The sequence below is a fragment of the Schistocerca nitens genome, chromosome 7, assembly GCF_023898315.1.
Source record: "Schistocerca nitens isolate TAMUIC-IGC-003100 chromosome 7, iqSchNite1.1, whole genome shotgun sequence".
In the NCBI taxonomy this organism is placed as follows: domain Eukaryota; kingdom Metazoa; phylum Arthropoda; class Insecta; order Orthoptera; family Acrididae; genus Schistocerca; species Schistocerca nitens.
This window is the reverse complement of record NC_064620.1, coordinates 307,806,518-307,812,471: the sequence shown is the minus strand read 5'-3', so window position 1 is coordinate 307,812,471 and position 5,954 is coordinate 307,806,518. Positions and strand designations below refer to the sequence as shown.

Below are 5,954 nucleotides of genomic sequence, written 5' to 3'. Positions count from 1 at the left end.
TCCACTGTCTCTTTCAAAACAGTTGCATAGGCGGGACTGAGGCGTTCGACGGCCCCTGTTCCAGTGTTTTGTGTCCAACGGCCTCACGGCCGATGGGCGTCGTACGGCTCCACTCCGGAGCGGACAGGCACTCGGGCGAACGTCATTCAAAACCGGCGCGAGGCGCCAGGTGCCGCAGGCCAGCCGCTCCAGAGCTTCAGCGCTCGTACCACACAACATTTTCCGTTAGTTTTGAGAAGCACGCGTGGTCCCGCACGCGGCGCACAGCTACTGCGAGCCGTACAGGTAGCGTGTTGCACGACACGACACGCACATCGAAAGACATGCAGTCTAGTCGGTAATGATCCTTCCGCAGGTTCACCTACGGAAACCTTGTTACGACTTTTACTTCCTCTAAATGATCAAGTTTGGTCATCTTTCCGGTAGCATCGGCAACGACAGAGTCGATGCCGCGTACCAGTCCGAAGACCTCACTAAATCATTCAATCGGTAGTAGCGACGGGCGGTGTGTACAAAGGGCAGGGACGTAATCAACGCGAGCTTATGACTCGCGCTTACTGGGAATTCCTCGTTCATGGGGAACAATTGCAAGCCCCAATCCCTAGCACGAAGGAGGTTCAGCGGGTTACCCCGACCTTTCGGCCTAGGAAGACACGCTGATTCCTTCAGTGTAGCGCGCGTGCGGCCCAGAACATCTAAGGGCATCACAGACCTGTTATTGCTCAATCTCGTGCGGCTAGAAGCCGCCTGTCCCTCTAAGAAGAAAAGTAATCGCTGACAGCACGAAGGATGTCACGCGACTAGTTAGCAGGCTAGAGTCTCGTTCGTTATCGGAATTAACCAGACAAATCGCTCCACCAACTAAGAACGGCCATGCACCACCACCCACCGAATCAAGAAAGAGCTATCAATCTGTCAATCCTTCCGGTGTCCGGGCCTGGTGAGGTTTCCCGTGTTGAGTCAAATTAAGCCGCAGGCTCCACTCCTGGTGGTGCCCTTCCGTCAATTCCTTTAAGTTTCAGCTTTGCAACCATACTTCCCCCGGAACCCAAAAGCTTTGGTTTCCCGGAGGCTGCCCGCCGAGTCATCGGAGGAACTGCGGCGGATCGCTGGCTGGCATCGTTTATGGTTAGAACTAGGGCGGTATCTGATCGCCTTCGAACCTCTAACTTTCGTTCTTGATTAATGAAAACATACTTGGCAAATGCTTTCGCTTCTGTTCGTCTTGCGACGATCCAAGAATTTCACCTCTAACGTCGCAATACGAATGCCCCCGCCTGTCCCTATTAATCATTACCTCGGGTTCCGAAAACCAACAAAATAGAACCGAGGTCCTATTCCATTATTCCATGCACACAGTATTCAGGCGGGCTTGCCTGCTTTAAGCACTCTAATTTGTTCAAAGTAAACGTGCCGGCCCACCGAGACACTCAATAAAGAGCACCCTGGTAGGATTTCAACGGGGTCCGCCTCGGGACGCACGAGCACGCACGAGGCGGTCGCACGCCTTCGGCTCGCCCCACCGGCAGGACGTCCCACGATACATGCCAGTTAAACACCGACGGGCGGTGAACCAACAGCGTGGGACACAAATCCAACTACGAGCTTTTTAACCGCAACAACTTTAATATACGCTATTGGAGCTGGAATTACCGCGGCTGCTGGCACCAGACTTGCCCTCCAATAGATACTCGTTAAAGGATTTAAAGTGTACTCATTCCGATTACGGGGCCTCGGATGAGTCCCGTATCGTTATTTTTCGTCACTACCTCCCCGTGCCGGGAGTGGGTAATTTGCGCGCCTGCTGCCTTCCTTGGATGTGGTAGCCGTTTCTCAGGCTCCCTCTCCGGAATCGAACCCTGATTCCCCGTTACCCGTTACAACCATGGTAGGCGCAGAACCTACCATCGACAGTTGATAAGGCAGACATTTGAAAGATGCGTCGCCGGTACGAAGACCGTGCGATCAGCCCAAAGTTATTCAGAGTCACCAAGGCAAACGGACCGGACGAGCCGACCGATTGGTTTTGATCTAATAAAAGCGTCCCTTCCATCTCTGGTCGGGACTCTGTTTGCATGTATTAGCTCTAGAATTACCACAGTTATCCAAGTAACGTGGGTACGATCTAAGGAACCATAACTGATTTAATGAGCCATTCGCGGTTTCACCTTAATGCGGCTTGTACTGAGACATGCATGGCTTAATCTTTGAGACAAGCATATGACTACTGGCAGGATCAACCAGGGAGCTGCGTCAACTAGAGCTGAGCAGCCGGCCGCCCGGGAGTGTGTCCCGGGGGCCCGCGCGAACACGCAAGCGTCCGCTCAATTATTCTGCAAACAGGAGGAGGCTGGGCTCCCCTGCACGATACACCTCGAAACCCTCTCAGGTCCCGGCGGCGCGCAGCGCCGTCCTAAGTACTTGGTCGGGTTCGAGAGAGGCGCAATCGCCCGGAGATAGGCGAGTAGACGCTTTCAGTGCGACCACCCGTGCTCCCAACTGAGCTTGCCGCTGCCGACAGAGGCCCGGGAGCGTGCTGTCGTGGTGTTGCCGGCGGGAGACAACACGCGGCCACAAACAGTGACCGGGCAGCTCCAACGCCAGCGCCACAGAGGGGCAGAGCCCCACTTGGGTGCCAAAGCGAACTCTCCCAGCACAGCGCACGCGCCAACACATCCGCACAGCTGCGATACAAACCACCTGCGAGAACCGCGGGGGCGACCGAGCAGCAGACGGCGTCGCGGCGCCGAGTGCCGGGCGGCGGCGCATCCTCAACGCACACAGTCCTCAATCGGACCAGCACACTGCAGATGTCCACCGCGCTTCGCACCGGGCCCGGGAGGACCCACTTTGGCCGCACGGCGCCGCGCGCTGGGTGCGCCGGCACGCAGATGCGCCGCCTGCCGCCTCCGTCAGCCGGCGCGCCTGCCACTGGGCGCCCCCACCAGCCGGCTGCCGCGCGTGCGCCCACGCAGCGCGCGGCCAGCACGCCGGGCGCCCCCCCCTCACCGGCCGGGGACGGTCCCACCCAGCCACCGCCGCGTATCGCTTCATACCCACATGCCCACTCACGTTCGTGGGTATGACGGGTGTCGCTGAAGCAACCGGTTAATACCTGTACCGATCGTCGATATCAACGATTCACCTCCAGCGCGAACAACCGCGCAACAACGGATTTCCAGTTCATTTGCGTAACTTGGGCAGCAAACGTAGACATCCATCTACATTTGCGACTTCTACGAGTCTTGCATGCCTGGATGTTGTGTGTCACGACGCACTCCATCAGCATACATACACGCTGCGACGTGTGCACGAAAGAACACGTGGAAGGTGGCCAGCGTACGTATGCGAATGCCATTGCACAGCTGCGAAGCGCATTCAACACGCGAACTCCTGACCGACGAGCTAGAGGTGACAGGAGGGGAGGGGGGGGGGGGGGCGGGGGCGATATACGTCCTATTGCAGTACACAATACAGTGGATAGCGGGACCATGTGGAAAGTAAGCAACACTCGCAAGATGTGAGGGTACGCACCGTAAAATGAATCAATACGCAGAACACCACAGTGTGCGCGAAGTGAACTATGTTGAGATGGTTGCAATTAGGCAACGCTACACGAATTCCTAGATTCATATAACTAACAATTACAGGGCAGGTTAAGGCGCAACGTGGGTTAGGTTAGGGCGCAACGTGGGTTAGGTTAGGGCGCAACGTGGGTTAGGTTTGGGCGCAACGTGGGTTAGGTTAGGGCGCAACGTGGGTTAGGTTAGGGCGCAACGTGGGTTAGGTTAGGGCCCAACGTAGGTTAGGTTAGGGCGCAACGTAGGTTAGGTTAGGGCGCAACGTAGGTTAGGTTAGGGCGCAACGTAGGTTAGGTTAGGGCGCAACGTAGGTTAGGTTAGGGCGCAACGTAGGTTAGGTTAGGGCGCAACGTAGGTTAGGTTAGGGCGCAACGTGGGTTAGGTTAGGGCGCAACGTGGGTTAGGTTAAGGCGCAACGTGGGTTAGGTTAAGGCGCAACGTGGGTTAGGTTAGGGCGCAACTTGGGTTAGGTTAAGGCGCAACTTGGGTTAGGTTAAGGCGCAACTTGGGTTAGGTTAAGGCGCAACTTGGGTTAGGTTAAGGCGCAACTTGGGTTAGGTTAAGGCGCAACTTGGGTTAGGTTAAGGCGCAACTTGGGTTAGGTTAAGGCGCAACTTGGGTTAGGTTAAGGCGCAACTTGGGTTAGGTTAAGGCGCAACTTGGGTTAGGTTAAGGCAGAAGTTGGGTTAGGTTAAGGCAGAAGTTGGGTTAGGTTAAGGCAGAAGTTGGGTTAGGTTAAGGCAGAAGTTGGGTTAGGTTAAGGCGCAACTTGGGTTAGGTTAAGGCGCAACTTGGGTTAGGTTAAGGCGCAACTTGGGTTAGGTTAAGGCGCAACTTGGGTTAGGTTAAGGCGCAACTTGGGTTAGGTTAAGGCGCAACTTGGGTTAGGTTAAGGCGCAACTTGGGTTAGGTTAAGGCGCAACTTGGGTTAGGTTAAGGCGCAACTTGGGTTAGGTTAAGGCAGAAGTTGGGTTAGGTTAAGGCAGAAGTTGGGTTAGGTTAAGGCAGAAGTTGGGTTAGGTTAAGGCAGAAGTTGGGTTAGGTTAAGGCAGAAGTTGGGTTAGGTTAAGGCAGAAGTTGGGTTAGGTTAAGGCAGAAGTTGGGTTAGGTTAAGGCAGAAGTTGGGTTAGGTTAAGGCAGAAGTTGGGTTAAGGGATGGTGTGTGTGGGGGGGGGGTGGGGTGGCGAGGTTCGTTGATAGTGATGGTAGTAAGTGGACGCCTGAGGCACTATCAGATATGTCACGTCAGTTGCACTTGTGGCTCATGGCAGGTGGCGCGCCCGTTCTGTGTTTGTGGCAAAGGAGTGGCACACCTGTGTCTTTCATTCCTGCCATTGTTTATGTGCTGTGAGATGCGGCAGTGTGGTGCTGTTGGGTGCACCCCTGTGTAGGACATGTGTGGGTGTTGGTGGCGTATCTGAGCAATGGTGGTTGTAGGAAGAGTGGGATATTCAGTTTTCTGGTTCGACGTCCCGGTCTGGTTATCATAGTGTGGATGGTGTACTGTGGCCGAGAGGATGCACTGGATGTTGTTCCATGCTGGTACTTAGATGTTGTGTCTGCGTCTGTTACAGGCATAGACTAGTGGGTGATGGAGTGTGTGGGTGACGTGTGGTTGACATTGTGTGCACAGACGTTCAGCATGTATAGGGACAGTTGTATGTGTTATCTATATTCCGATGACTGCGCGTATTACTAAGCACCGCCGCGTATAAGCTTAATGTATGTATAGTCAATGCCTGTTCTATCTCTGTACAGTAGTAGCGGTGCGACTGCACTAGCTAGCTACACCTCGCGGCATCGTCCCCCGGTGTATGGCATATGATTATAAACATTCTGTCTATTAGTCAAAACCGGTGGTGTGACTACGTCACATGTTTGAGGTGGGGGGACGCAACACCGTGCCGGTGGGTCAGGGCTGCGAAACACTTTCCCCACACTGGGGGCTCGGACCCTCATTACTCGTCCCAGTAATATATTGCGGAGCGCACATAGCCATTGCCCAGAGTCTTTGCGACTGCGAGTGCAACGCCCACGGGGACCGACGTGGATGGGGCGGCCCATAGCTGATCGCTCAGCATCGGAATCCGTACAGTGAGCGACGCGGTCGCGCACAGACTTAGAGCACGTTTAGGGACAGCGGGAATGTCGAATATTGGATAAAACTCTTCATGAAACGCAAGATATAGGTGTGGATTGCAACTTACGAGTGCGGGAAACGTCCGCCGTTCATCCGCTGGACTTGCGATTTTGGTGGGTGGGGTGGGGCACGTACGGGTGCGGGTGGCGTGATTGTCGGTCGACGACTTCGTGGTGGACAGAGGATGCCGTCTTTGTGGGTGGCGTCGGACAATGTGTACTGTGCGCCCAGCG

The 5,954-nt window shown here is 55.0% G+C and overlaps 1 non-coding gene across 1 annotated transcript; it reads right to left on the bottom strand.

Annotated features, from left to right (window-relative positions):
• Positions 1-338: 338 nt before the first annotated feature.
• On the bottom strand, positions 339-2,247 carry LOC126196973 (small subunit ribosomal RNA). The gene has a single exon (XR_007539390.1). It is a non-coding gene; the product is annotated as a small subunit ribosomal RNA (ribosomal RNA).
• Between the last annotated feature and the right edge of the window lie 3,707 nt (positions 2,248-5,954).